This window comes from Electrophorus electricus, chromosome 7 (assembly GCF_041902795.1).
Source record: "Electrophorus electricus isolate QZ-2024a chromosome 7, ASM4190279v1, whole genome shotgun sequence".
NCBI lineage: Eukaryota > Metazoa > Chordata > Actinopteri > Gymnotiformes > Gymnotidae > Electrophorus > Electrophorus electricus.
The window spans coordinates 29,532,075-29,547,269 of record NC_137503.1 but is presented as its reverse complement, the minus strand read 5'-3'; the positions used below and the strand labels follow the sequence as shown (position 1 = coordinate 29,547,269).

At 49.4% G+C, this 15,195-nt stretch overlaps 1 long non-coding RNA gene across 2 annotated transcripts; it reads left to right on the top strand.

The window, feature by feature from the left end:
* Window positions 1-2,803: 2,803 nt before the first annotated feature.
* Window positions 2,804-12,886, top strand: LOC145658672 (uncharacterized). 2 transcript variants are annotated; one of them, XR_014124377.1, is made up of 4 exons: window positions 2,804-2,911; window positions 5,077-5,192; window positions 5,522-5,615; window positions 11,117-12,886. It is a non-coding gene; the product is annotated as an uncharacterized LOC145658672 (long non-coding RNA). The 2 variants fall into 2 exon arrangements; XR_014124376.1 differs by lacking the exon at window positions 11,117-12,886 and having other exon boundaries at window positions 5,522-5,945.
* Window positions 12,887-15,195: the final 2,309 nt, after the last annotated feature.

The following is a 15,195-nucleotide window of genomic DNA, read 5'->3' as shown; positions in this document are numbered from 1 at the left end:
GTAAATTAAAGTTGAACGGCAGCCATAACTAAGATCCATGAGCGAGGCGGCGTGTGAGTGGGCCGCCAGCCATGTTATTCTGCGCTAATGCCTGACTGATGGAGGGCTGGGCGGATCGCGCCGGGTCCCATTCGTTCGGTCGCTGCTGTTTCGTCCCGACTCGCGCGGGATTAGCGGAGGCGGCACCGTGACTTCCGCCGCGACCTCATCAGTCAGCCACGTCCCCGCGTCTTCCGCGGTGCTCTGCGCCCTCCTAGTCCGCGCCCTGCCGCGGTTTTACAGGGCAGCGCTCGGGTTAAAGCGCCTCTTATCGCTAGTCCCTATAAATGGCCCGAAAAAGCCTGCGCAGAGCCGACTGACATAGCCGTCAGTCAAGCGATAAGCGGTTAGCTCCGGCAGCAGTTTCACCCAATAGGAAGAGGTCCGGGTGGAGGAGGTGGGGGGGGATCTTTATCTCCTTCTGCATTGCAGATCTATCATGCAAATGAAAAGCGGAAGGCTGGGGATTTTGTGCTGGAGACAGCTTTTTTTTTTTTTTTTTTTTTTTCGTTTCTAGGACCTCACTGTGACCTCTTTGGAAGCGCCGTCTGAGCTCTCAGGGTGACCGCTGCACTTACGCTCCACTCACTCACAGACACACGGACACGCGCGCGTGCACACGCGCTCACTTAGACAGGTAAATTAACATTTGGGTCTGTAATGACATTTTCCCAGATGTCTTCTATCGTGCAGAAGGAGCAGAAAGCAATTTTATTTTTAAATGAAGCCATCGGGTTTGCATAATACGTAAGATGATAGTATCTGGACTTGCTACTGCTCAGCTCAGTTGATGACATAAAGTGGTCTCATAAATAGGAAAAACGTGGAAATAAACACACATGCACTGCTAATTTAATTAATACTGACAGGCATTGATATGTTTGAATATTTTGACAGAATATTTGAATAAGACCTAGAATTTCTGTTCTCTGCTGTAATGTGTGTCACATTAGTGCCATTTCTGTTTTGTGACTACATAGTGGACAGTTTGAGGACACGGCATTTGAAATACAACTGGGAGTTGACATGATATCAGATAATATCACACGCATTCTAGCAGTGTGTGACTACTCCACCGTAATGCTTGTGCAGAACGGATGGTTCGGATATGAATGTCAGTTCTACTGATGGATTTCCAGGGGAAGTTGGGTTATGGAGAGCTCCCTGTTGGTAGAACATCCAGAATAATAGGGACTGGCTTGGAGTGATGGTGTTCTTCACCTTCATCACTTTTTGAATGTAGGTGTATATTTAGGCCTGTAATCCCTCAGCCAAGATGCAGTCTACCTACACTGATGCTCTCTCAGGGGATCAGAGGGAGTCAACAGAGGAGTTGTGTGTGAGGGAGTGAACAGGCCTTACATGCACCAGGGTGTGTTCATGCAGCAGGACGTGTTCCTGCAGCGGGTGTGTTCCTGCAACGGATGTGTTCATGCAACGGGTGTGTTCCTGCAGCAGGGTGTGTACATGCAGCGGGGTGTGTTCATGCAGTAGGTGTGTTCATGCAGTGGGTGTGTTCATGCAGCAGGGCGTGTTCATGCAGCGGGGGGCGTGTTCCTGCAGCGTGTGTGTTCCTGCAGCGTGTGTGTTCCTGCAACGGATGTGTTTATGCAACGGGTGTGTTCATGCAGAGGGGTGTGTTCATGCAGCGCGGCATGTACATACAGCGGGGTGTGTTCCTGCAGCGGGTGTGTTTATGCAGTGGGTGTGTTCATGCAGCAGGGCATGTTCATGCAGCGGGGCGTGTACATGCAGCGGGGCGTGTTCGTGCAGCGGGTGTGTTCCTGCAACAGGTGTGTTCATGCCATAGGGTGTGTACATGCAGTGGGTGTGTTCATGCAGCGGGTGTGTTCATGCAGAGCCTGCTTTCTTGTTTCCCTTCCTCCATTACAACACCTCTGCTCTGAATTTCGAATGCATCTAAAGGGTGTGGGATGTGTGTGTTCGCCCACAGGCCTCCTAAGTCTCCTACACAGGGCAGAGGCAGGGGCAGGACCACATGAGGCATGAAGCTCACAGACACACGCACAAAGACGTGCATACACACAACTTTTCATGGCCTGTTCTGGAGAGAGAAAAACACCTGGCTTGAGGATGCTTTGGCTGTGTGTGTGTGTGTTTGTGTGCATTTTTATTTTTCTGTGTGTTCTGCTGCCTGTAAGTCCTACATATTGGTTCCGATTTTATAACAAGAAAGCACAAGGTCATGTGGGTAGTGAACGTGGGTGTTTGGATGCTTTGAGGACTTTTCCATGAATTTAGAAATCTTGATGCGCATGACTTTTGACAGGCAGATTTTTACTATGCAAAAGGCTTGCTGTTACTGCAGTCCAAAATAGCAGCATAACATCTTGTTTTTACAGTCAAAAATAGCAGCAAATCCACCCACTTCCGTGAGACAACAAACACGTCTGAACTGAAGCGTTTGCTTGCCCAGCTGTTGCGGTTTGCAGTGGCACCAGGTCATCCTTACGTGGAGCTGCACTGCAGATGTGACCGTTGTGGAGCCCAGTAGGCACCGTCCACGTGAGCCTCGGGGCGGCGGCGGCGGTAACCACGGAGGTCCGTGTGGTCTTCCTCGAGCACGAGCGCACAGCACAGGCTACTGCCCAGCCAGAACCGGAGAGAGCAAGCTGGTCTGAGCAGCCACAGAGGACGTCTAGTTTTTTAGGCTGGTCTAGAATACGCAGCTGTGCATGGCGCAAGAGTATATTATGAAGAAATATAGGGCACTGATGTATGGCACCTGAGTGGCCTGCTGATGGATGAATTTAATTTCTCTCTGTTGTTGTTGTGGTTTTTTTTATTGTTTTCTTTTCTCACAGGCAGCTCTTGGTGGTGAAGGCTGGCAAGCAAATTTGACCTGCTGGAGGTGGGTAGATTCTTTCTTCATTTTCTTATCTATTTATGTACGTGTGTGTGTGTGTGTGTGTGTGTGTGTGTGTGTGTGTGTGTGTGTGTGTGAAGGGGTCGGCACGGGTAGCTCATCTATGTTTTGCCCACACATCCTGTAGGACAGAACAGCGCAGTAGGTAGTGACACACTCATAAATATGCGCTCTGGGAGACAGAAAGGCAAAACTCAATTTGTTCTCTGAGCAGGAAACCTTCAAATCACCTCTTATTGTCAGAGCAAGAGGGAGAGACAGAGAGTGAGAAGCAGGGAGGGAGAGAGAGAGAGAGAGAGAGAGAGAGAAAGCGAAACAACTTATGAGTTTCTCCTCTGTTCTCTCCCCTCCCACTTCCCATGTCCTCTCACACACCAACCTCCGTGGCCTCTCCTCGTCACCTGCTTGTGTGAGCAGTGGAACAGGGAGCCTAGCTAACAGGTCCTCTCTGCTCTTCAGTGCTGGCCAAGCCTGTGCAGGTGTGCACCTGCATGCCCGCTGCTCCAGCAACAAGTGCTCTGCGCCTGTGCAGTCAACCATCACTGCCTGCTCCAGCTCCGTCAGGCATGCCGAACACACGCCAAAGGTCATGGCGTCGTGCAGGCAGAGGGAGGCTAGCTCTTCACTCAGCCTGGTCACGGTCTTCACCATTATTCACTATTGCCGCTAAATCCACCAGTGCACTAATTAGCTACACGCACCTAAGAGACAGTGCCAGCATTTAAATACACGAATGGACCATTATTGACAGTATGACGCGCGGTAAACGATAGCATTGATCTTATCTGCAGCAGATCAGCTGGACGCGCCTTGAATACGTTCACTCTCCTCACGATGCAGCTGCACAATCCTGTCCGAGATTGTTCGGACAGACAACAGTGAGTGGGGGTTTTTTCTCTCACTCTCTTTTTCAGCTTTCTGGTATAAGAACCACTATACAGTTACAGTGATGGCAGATCACAGCCACAGATCTGCCTTACACGGAGAGGCCTGCGCATAAATTATACAGATTCTTGTTCAAGTACAACACATTGTGCTGTAAGACAGCTGGCCTGTCTCCTTTTGGAAAGGCTCTGGGCAATCCACCTGTGTGTTATATACTATGACAGCTGCAGAAAAGTAATGATACTATAGGGTGTCATTATAAAACCCCCACACCATCTACAGTGAGATCACCTGAAGTTAGACAAAGCCTTTCAAAGACAGAGAGAGAGAGAAAGAGAAAGAGGTAACAGTCTCTGCCATCAGACGGTCCCTCTGGGCCTCTCTTGGGAAATTAGAGCCCTGGTCCCACTTCAGCCCAGGAGAATTTTCTGGTTTGCCCACAGGGGTGTGAGGGGGCAGGCCCACGCCAGGCTCCGTTTGCCTTTTTAATGATGTGCCAGGGGGCTGCTTTTGCCGGTGCCCACGGAGGAGGGCCGCAGCATGGGGTTAAGCGCTGCCTAGTGAGGGCTGCGTCTCTGTGGTAACCCTCCGTTCTGCCCGGAACAGACAGCCCTTTGATACGAGAGCCGCAGGCGAAGGATCGGGAGGGCGCCGGGCCTGGACTCGCGCTTCATCCGCCCAGCGCGAAGGAACACGCAGCAGTTGGGCCACGTGCGAGCCCATGCATTTAGATGCTAATATACATGCTAATGTGGCTCAAGCTCTCCTCCAGGGCTGTAGACCCTGTGGATTCTTTCTGCAATGGAGGGAATTAAGCTGAGTTGAATAAAATGACTATTTATGAGCAGAGTATCTTTATAGGGTCCAGACAAGAAGCCGACGTGTCCTAGACAATTTTCCACAAGTGGATTAGTGTGCGTGTAAATATTAGTTTGTAAATTTAAGTTGACAGCTTATTTGTCTCCCTCTACCAAACTCTCTGTTGCTGTTATGGACCGATGGCGTAGGTAAGGCTGCTGTCTCAGTAAGAAGTGGTTGATCATGCCATACGGGTGGACACCAAGTGGACACCGTGAACACAGTGGACCCCTCGGCGTGCATCATGGTGAAAGGAAAGACAGCTCTCTCGGCCTCTCTACTAGCATGTGTCACAGGGCCACACAGAGCCTCTTTACAGGCCACAGCAATGTCTAGGTTGGAGCCTAAAGTATTCCTTATTATACAGGGTGAAAAAGGTGGAATCTGTTTGCACGGCTGTTTTCCAGATGAAGGACACACACATTTACCGACGGATCAGCAACTCACATGAGTGGAGCGAAGGCTCAGCCGAGTTTATGGGGAGCCGGGAACGTGCGGCTGCATGTTTTGCTGTTTCAAGCAGGTATTTTTCTAGCGTCTGTTTCAGGGTGCTTGCTGTCACATTTCCACATGGCTTCTCTTTGTTCCTCACCCACTCCCTCTGTGGCATTGTTCCATGCACTTTTCATCCTCCCCCTCTGTTCTCGCCGTGTTTATTTTCTGTTCCTCGTTCTCCTCATTTTGCCCGTCTCCGGCATGTTAAGTATTCCCCTCGGATCTAACCGTGACATGGTATGTGCATATACATGATTTTGGATGCCTGCAAGCTTTGTATATGTTCTTGTATATGTGTGTGTGTGTGTGTGTGTGTGTGTGTGTGTGTGTGTGTGTGTGTGTGTGTGTGTGTCGCAGGGGCGCTCCCAGGGGGGTGTTTGTTCTCCACCACAGCGGCACGGGAGCGAGGCAGTGGCACTGCAGCGCGGGGTGATAGACGGCTCGGTAGCGGGTGAATCACCAGCGCACTATTACCCCTCTGCGTCTGTACGATCAGTCATGAGACACCCCTGCCTCTCACGCCATTACTAACACAGTCAGACTACCTGATTCAGACTGAGACAGAGAGTGAGAGAGAGAGAGAGAGAGAGAGAGTGTGGAGACAAAGGAGATAGAAAGGAAGAGAAAAAGAGATAGAGAGAATGACAGGGACAAACAAGGTGAGAGTGAGAAAGAAGAGCAAGAAAAGGGCCCAGGATGAAGAATGGAATTCCAGCTTGTCTAAATGATGGAGCAGGAAAGAAGCAGAAGGAAAGTATTCACACAGTGTGTGTGTGTGTCCATGCAAGGACAGGACAGGAGACAGTACAAGAGAGCTGAAACATTAGCTCACCCCCATGCTCACTCTCTTAGTCACTCCATCATTTACCACCTGACTGTGGGTGCTCCTCGGGGGACGGGGGGGGGGGGGGTGGCCCTGTCCTTTGTTCCTTTGTTCTCTCGGGGGGGTTCCTGTGTCCAAATCTGTCACTGGGATGAACCCATCTGGAGCGTGTGAGCGAGTGTGTGTGGAGCGTCATGGACTGAGGTCAGGATCAGCAAGAGTCACTTCTCCGCACAGGAGCTCACATTTCGCTTCTTCAACACACACACACACATATCGCTTCACACCCATTTGTCTCTTTCACCTTTGTGACAGCCATCTCTGTAGTCCCTGCACTCCCGTATAATCAGATGTGGCTGTTGTATCTGTAGCCCACACCCATGACCTCCTCCCTACAACCGTGAGCTCCCACGTTCAGCTTGCAGCTTGGTGAGAATGAGCAGTGGACAGAGGTTAGTATCGTATGGTCACGTAAACTCATACAGGCTTTGTGTCAGCACAGCGTGGGCTTAAGGTTGGCCTTGGTGGGTATAGCACAGTGGGAAATTACCAAGAGGCTTCACACACAAAAATGTGCCCATATTACCACACCAGAATACTCAAATGCCACCGCCTCCATCCAGACGTACGATGCTGAGGAATGTTCGAGAGGAGGACATTTAAACGAGTTGCTAAGTGTGCGGCCAAGGGTGTTTAAGCAGCCTTCATCCACTTTGATGAATTTTCTGTCATTTGGGATCCACCCTGTTGCCTCCACTATTCTTCTGCATATCTACTGCTCTAGTGATGAAGGGTGTTCTCCATGTCTGGGACGTCCACCCTACCCCACCCACAAGCGATGCTCGGTGTCTTGCTGTGACAGTTACCCAAAGGCCACACACAAACTCACGCCTGTTTCCAGCGAGCACTGCCTACCTCATTTCTTCCATCCTCCGTTTGGTTTCTATGGGATGACCAGCTTGTTTGTCTCTGCCCAAACACTGCCTTTGTACGCCTGTTCCCGTCAGTCCTGCAGGTTACTGATTACTGATGATGTCATGGGGGAACGTGAGTCATTGTGCAAGTGTGTTTTTGAACGGTGGTACTACACCCTCTGTAGGGACAATGCCCATTTATACTGCTATGGTACACCTGTTCTTTTGATTGTAACTCATACAGCACAAAGGACTGGTCTCGGCAGCGTCTAGTTTGAAACCCTGAGATATTTTAGGTGTTTGTTAGGTGAACCCCTAAAAAGTCATTATCTCTTTTTTGAGATTGGTAAGTATTTGATTGACATTTACGTTGTAGTTATTTTGCAGTAAGCACATTAGGTAAAGGATGTGAAGACAGGACTCAAATAGCTAGTTAAGTTACTCTGGTGAGCAAACTGGTAGTGGCTTGATCTAGTCCTTTTAACTTGACTTGAAACGACAGAGAAGAAGACAGAGAGAGAGAGAGAGAGAGAGAGAGAAGGAGAGCGAGTGGGAACAAGATGGAGACAGAGAGAGACAGTAAGAGAGAGACAGAGGGACAAAAAGACAGGGAGAAAGTGTGAATGAGAGCGCATTTCCAGAAAACCTGACACAGCCAGTGTGAATTCATGGATTCCCGGTGTAATGAGCCGTGCTCTGGGAGTCTCCTGGCTGTGGTAGTGTGGAGCGTCCCCCCAGCTCAGCTGATTGACTCGTGTTGCTGCTCCTCTGTGGTGCTGTCCCTACACAAGACCGGCAGAGCTAGACAATGACAAGTCCACTCACGAGTAATTACAGTTTTTGTGGATGGGAACCCCAGTGTGAGATGGCTCTATGCACAAAATGGCCCCAGTGCACAGAAAGGCCAAAGCGACAGAAGCAATGATTGCACTGCCCTACGGAAGGGGCACACTGTATGTCTAAAAATGGCAATTAATTACTACTATGAAAAATAATGCATTTATTGTGCTCAGTAATTATAATTTGCTGTGCAGGCTGTTATTAGCCTTTCTGAATGACAGGCATGATTACAAGCACATATTTGCTCATTTGTGCAAAGCGTGTTTTAATGGTTGTAGCCCCCATATGCGCGTGACTGTAGTTTAGCGACTCTTTCTCGCGTGCCTCCCTTTAATAAGGGCAACCGAGAGCGTAGAGATGCACGGAGCTGCTGTGTTTGCGCGGCTCATGAAAGCTGGCGCTCTCTTTGAAGAGCTGGGGATCTGCCGCATTCAGACAAATGCTGTGATGGCAAAGGGAAATGAAAAGGAGAGGAAACAGGCGAAGCGAAGCCGCTGAAGTCCTCAGCACGCAGAATAATAAGCGGAAGAGGAGTTGTGCTTTCATAAGCGCCTCGTCTGCCAGCTGCGAAGACTCGGGAGGGAGGCGGGGCCGAGAGGAGTCGGAGAAAGTAGGCGTCGTGCTCCACACTCCTTAATGTAATCAGCTGAGGACAAAAAGCACCCCTGCCTGCCTTGATTTCAGCGTGTGATGCTGCTACTGGACTTTCTGTGTCATCTCTGGGCTCCCGGCCAGCCGTCTGACACGGATACTATATCACCGCGCACACACACACACACACACACGTTATTTTTCTTCTTTCTCTCTCTTTCACTGTCCATCTTCTCTATACAAATACCAAAATACCGGCGCTGCCATTCTGTAAGTAGATAAATGAATGAATGTCTGAATTTGACTGGATTAGTAAATGCTACAGTTACTTCAGTTACACATATTAAATACAATGCAATGCAATTAGATTCAAGTACAGCATTAGACCAAAGTGATTTTGGTATGCTCTTTATTTAAGCTTTTTTTAAACAATAAATTTATGCATCTATTATATACAATACAGGATAAGATAATGTTTTCATGTGATTTAGTAAAAAAAAAAAAAAAAGTTAAATTAGCAAAAAACACTAAAACATATAATGAGTTTACCGTTCAGCATGTAGCATGCATGGTAATGCAGGGTGGTAGTCTCTGGGCCCCAGAGGCTTGTCTGGTGGCATTTCCATGTGGAGGCGTGTGGAGCAGACAACGTACACAACACCGAGGTGATTTATCACCGTGAGACCCCAACCTGCACACTCTCCCTGCCTGGTGCAGGCCGCACATTTAGCAAGCGGTCGATAGGCCTGTTCTTTTGTCTTCGACACACGGCAGAACACGCGCGCACGTGCACGTTGACCTCCGCTATATGGGATTGCCAGGCAGCTGCGGTGAAGGAGCCTGATGTCTGAAACACATTACTGGCCCCGAATCCTAAAATAGCAGGGAGCAATGAGTTATAGGACATATAGTTTCAGGTTCTCCGGTGATGCTTAGACACATGTCTCTCTCTGCAGTAGGGCAGGGTGGAATATGATAGTTTCCAGGAAACTTTTAATGGTAGGAAAACACTGCAGTGGGAGCCACTGCACCCTGTCCATCCATCTCTTTGGAGTGCAGCCTGAACTGCTGTCAGCTGGTTTTACCTTCCAAACAGGAGGGATTATTCCGGTTTGGTGACTTTGTCATTATTTATCTCTCTTCATATGTTGCTGTTGGCTACTGGTCTCCTAAATATAAATCCCTACAATGTGATTGTAGTGATCATATCACAGAAAATCATGGAGATCAGAAGCAGAGAAGCTTGATACTTCTTCACTGTGCACAGAATAGATCCCTCCGATGGACATGCGCTTCTTGAGGTCCTTGAAGAGTTTCGTAACGGGGCTGTTTTTCCATCACCCTCAACTCTGAGTACTTTGGCGTGTGTTCTCACGCCTCCCGTTTGGATTCACATGTGTGAGCATCACATGACTTTCTGTCTCGCCATCTCTGCTACTATCCGGAGGTCGACGGTGGCTGCAATCTCTGGAATGCTGTTACTGGTCATCCTTATCAGAGGAGGTCCCCAACGGAGGCTGAGTGGATTAGCTCCACAGCCCTCGGCCTGAATACTCAGTGAAGTCTCCTTCCTCTGCAGCCTGTCACAAGACAGACTCTGCTCCTGCCGCGGGCCTCCCTGCACTCCCTCCCGCCTGGCTTAAAGAGCTCCAACCAGCCGAGAAAGCGGATATCTACAGGTTATGGATTCCGCACATTCCATTATTCTTCCCCCTTTTCCGTTCCACATCTCTGTTAACATTTAAATGGGATTCGCGAAGCTGGAGCTCAGCCTACCTCCGAAATGAAATGACTGCCAGACGTGGTGAATGCTAAGAAAGCAGAGGAAAGATTTCACCCTGCTACATTGGTCATATGTGACAGCTCACTGACCACCATTAGATTAGATGCACATTATTCATGCGCACAAATGAAAAATAAAGCCCAGGCCCATTTTAAACGTTGTACAGGGCGCCGTCACCCTGGACGAACGCTTACCTCTGCGGGGTCTCTTTAGAATATGGTGAGTGTGGAGCTTTTGAAGTGGCTGGCGGGCTTTCGCAGTCAGTGTGCAGAGTAGTGTCTGATTACCGCGCTGATGCCGGAGCCCAGAGCACTCCCAGCCACACGGAGGGAAATTAGTGCACAGCAATTATATCGCAGCGCAAACAAGGCTGAAAGAAAAGATGTTTGGCAGTCAGGATCAGAAGGGGAAAAGGAGACAAAGCGAGGACAAGAATTAGGGGAACGAGGCTCTTGTGATGGAGGCGCTAAACGGTATGTTTTGTAGACGAATGCTTGATTACTGTTTCTGTTTTAAAGGCCCAGTTCAATCGCGTGTAAATTAGACAGGTGTCCTCCAACTCAGTCCACAGCATTCACAGTAAATAAACAAATCAAAGAGGATGTCACTTGCATTAGAGCTTTCGCTAGTCATTTAGTCAGTACAGCATGTGAAAAGCCTCATGGCCACCTCAGCGGGAAACAGTGAACTGGAACTGATTGTCAAAATTGCATGTTTGAGGACTTAATGTTAATTATACCGCGCGGGATATACTTTATTAGGATACGAATGCGTTTTTATCAACTTTTAAAAGGGACTATAAGTGCAGCCTTGTCTCCCTGCCAACAATGCTGAATCACTCCTGCTTTTTTTAGACAACCAAACAAGTCCCAACAAAAGGGAGCAAGTGCGTTCTAGTGGCTCGTTTTATCTTCTTTCTTTTCATCGGTCCAAACATGACACCACACATGACCCCCATTCAAAGGCATGAGAGCACTCCACCCTTCTGCTCCCGCCACCAGGCTCCGGCTCGGCTGATCCTGCAAGGGCGGTGGGGGACCGACGGACGGAGACGGAGCGCGGGAGCGCGAGAGAGGGAGGAAGCGGCGTGTGTCTCCCCCCACCAGCGCCTGGCCTCCCGCTGCAGTGCCTGGCGTTTGAGGATTCCTCCACTCCATTCCACGTCTCCCCCTCTGCCAGCGCCCTGGTTTCCCCTCCCATCATCTCTCCGTCCCCTCCTCCGCGCAGCTCTGCTGAAAAGGGGGCATTTCTCTTTTTTACCCTCCAGCCCTCCGATATTTCCCAGCCAGCACAGAGCTCGCCGTGCCAGGGCCGTGCCCTGAGATCATATGAGCCTTTTTTTTGGGGGGGGAGGGCCCTCAAAACATTGCCCCACTTACCCTCTCGGCTCCCCTTCCCTCTGCTTTGATCCGAGAAGACCGGCCCAGCCGGCGGGCGCATTCCTCGCCAGCCCTGGGCGGCCGCGCCGGCTGCTGCCAGCCCGCTATTCAATTAGCCCGAGTCTCGAGGAGCGAATAATGAGAGAGACTGCAGCAACCACAGTGCTCTTAAAGGACCACGAGTCAGCGTAACCTAGTTTAACCCAAATTATTATCTTTCCTTTGATGAATTTATGTGTTTGATTAATGCAGATTAATCTCAGGAATAGTGTTCAAAGCACTCGCTAGCACACTTCCGTGTGCCGGGCGGCGCGGTCTCTTAGGGCAGGCACGCCACGCTTCAAACAATATTTTTAATCAACTCTTTCATCATCATAGAACTTGGGTCACTGCTTACAAAAGCACTCCGAAATTCTTTAGCCTGTGCTGCTCACGCCAGCACACGGACTGACAACGGGAGACGACCCTTTAAGCATGAAAGGTGGGGCCAGCACACACACCCACTGTGGCCCTAAACACATTTATGCAAAAGAAAATTTTTTTCCCCTCTCTGCTTGGAGAATGCCGTTCATGCATGGCAAGATTGCTGGGCTGAATGCATCAGGTCTGGAATGATGAACTCTATAACGATTTACCAAATGTGATGTTCGCCAGTGACCATGTCCATTTAGGAAAAAGTGACCATACTTGCAGCCCTAGGCTGAATGCCAGACCAAAAGAAAGACCAAAAACTCTTATTTAACTTATAGATCTTATTTAACTAAATGACTGGAACTCTCTTAATGCAAACTGAAGTGTATCCACTATCCAGATGTGACATAATTGCCAACCATTAGCCTCTCTGCCCTTGTTCAGACGCGACATTCACATCCCCTATTTGAGTTTTCGCCCCCGACACTCACTTACACATCTGCTGAGACGGAAAGAAAGCGCAGAAGCCAGCCATCTCTGCCTTCACTTACCTGACCGCGTTCTACTTTAAAACACAGCAGCAGTTGGACTCGTTTTCTTTGGTTCTGCTGGGCTGCTGCCAGCACCGGGACCCGGGCCTGCACTCTGGGTCGAGCTATTTGTATTGTTCGTGCAGCTGAATAGGGCCATCTGCCCGCTGCCTGCTGATGGCTGTCCTGGCTGGTTGTTCTTGAACAATAAGAACATGGGGCCTGGTTTTGTGGCCAGGCGTCAGGCTGGACAATAGGTGGGGAGGGGAGGGCAGAGGCAGGCTAGCGGATCCCCCGTCCACAGGCACACTTGGTAAACACCAGTGCTGATAAGCCCCCACGTAGACAGATTAGCCCGACAGGCGAGACAATGTCAATGATACTAATTACCCTGTGCTGCATGCACAACACATACACAAACTTTCTTTCTCACACACGCACACACACACACACACACACACACACACACACACACACACACACAAACCACATATACATAGCCTCTTTTTGTGATACATTCAACAAACACAGCAGGCACGCCCACTCCCGATTTGTCACAGGACAGGCAGATGTCTTCGGAGCAGTTTTTGCATTTATCCCTGTTTGCCCTATCACAGGGCACACGTTGGCCCAAAGTGAAGCCATGTACGCTGCCCCCCGGCGGGGGTCCTCAGCACTCCGTGTGCCCTCTCTGCTCTTCACAGTGTCCCCCTGAGCACCTCCCTCCTCCACTGCTTCATGGAAATTCATTTTCTGTTGCACCTGTTTCCCACTAGATGACTCATCTGCTTTCCATCTTTCTGTTCGGGGGGGAAATCCACACCTCTGTTCAATCTCCCAGCTCTCTGTTCCAAAGCAAAGCTTGTCTGTACTTCTGCCCCTCCCCCATAGGTCAGCACATCAGGAGCAGAGTCAGAGAGCATGGCTATCACTCAGGACCCAACGAAAGTCTGCTAAAATATGTGCTCCCTCCCTCCCTCTCTCTCTCTCTCTCTCTCTCTCTCTCTCTCTCTCTCTCTCTCTTTCTCTCACATGCCCTCTCTGTCTCTTCTTTCTGTCTGTCTCTTCTGCGAGGTTTGTGGAGTTTTTACGTGAGGGTCAACTGCCTGCTTAGATGCAGCGGTGGTGGCTGCCTGCTTCTGTCGCTGAATTATGGATGTGACGGAGATGAATTTTTCATTCTCCTCTTAGCAGGGGCCTTTAGCGACGGGGGGCGGAGCTGAATCATGTGACCAGCACGACCACCGTCAGCCCATCTCTTATTGATGTGAACGTTTAGCTGGAGTGAGCTAATAACAAGGCTTTAAAAGTTCCACCTACATTAACTGATAGGGTGGAACAAAGCTTAGACAGGCACTAGCTAATTGTGAAATATTTACAGTAAGATACATTTGCATGCAGGCATCAGGCACCAGTAATTAATAGGAGCACTTTTTCACATTTTCAGTTTCATCCTACACAGGGTGACGTCACCCAGATGACCCATCCCTGGAGCAGCCCATTCCAAACGGCAATACACTCTTATACACAGGCACTCAGTGCAATGACTAACCCAGCATATAAAGCCCCAACATATTCAGTGTCTCAAATCCACCCACTCTCTCACACACACGCACACATACACAACCTCCTGCACCTTGTCTTCAAGTGGCTAATAACCAAACCATCGCGGTGTGCAATTAGTATGATTGACAGGCGCCGAAAGCCTCTTTGCCGGTGTTCGGATTTAATTAATTCCTTTGTTTAATCAAGCACACCATTTAATCATGGAACTTGAAAAGGGCTTTTAGTAGTGGGCGGCGGGACAGGATGACCATGCATTTTGGAAGCAGCCAAGCGCTGCCTCTTTGCTCCTTAGATCATGATCACAGTCCATCAAAACAATTTCACACATGGAGAGCAAACTTTAATGGCAGCCCATAAACAGTGTGAAGGTCCCACGAGGGAGTGCAGGGCGTGTGTGTGTGTGTGTGTGTGTGGAGGGATGGATGGGTGTAGAGAAGTAGGCCTTGAGGCCTTGTCTACCTGCGATGCAGAGTCTCCCATTCCTTTGTCTACAAAGGGCGGGCCCCCGCATGAACTTTTCACGACAGGGGTTTCTCTCCCGATCATGGACCGCAATTTTGCTGCACAACACGTGTACTACCTCTCTGATGAGGACTGAATTGTTTGGTGTGATTAAATAGATTTGGCTCCGTCCATGGGGGTGTTTGGGCCACGAATACTTTCACCGGACTGGTCTGAGCGGTTTGTGTGGACGGAACAGTGAGACAGCTTTCCCATTACTGGCAAAGCTGCACTCTGGGGAGGGGGCTTGTGGGATTAAGGTGAGAGGGAGGAGGACAACAGTTGTTCAGTATGGATGTGTCTCACTGAGAGACACAGCTAGAGACACTCAGATAAAGAGGATGTCAGGGTACACTAACTCAGCCATTCTTGCACACACACTGCTGAGCTCAAATGGCCCTTCAGGACTTGTTCTCGTTTGTATTCTGTATACTCTTGTGTCTTCCTACCCTAGTCTTGTTTGAATACAGAAATTTACTATCACGGAACACACACAGGCACGCACACACGCGCACACACACTCAAAACAGTATAACACAATGTGAGATGGAGCTTTGTAAATCTTTTCATCTCCAGGTGTGTTGGTAAGGGAATCATTCTTCTGCTTTATTACAAATGTGCTCCACAAATACCAGTCAATGAGTCACCCCAGCCTTCATACTCTGGCCCAAAAGGCCACATGGAAAGTTATTG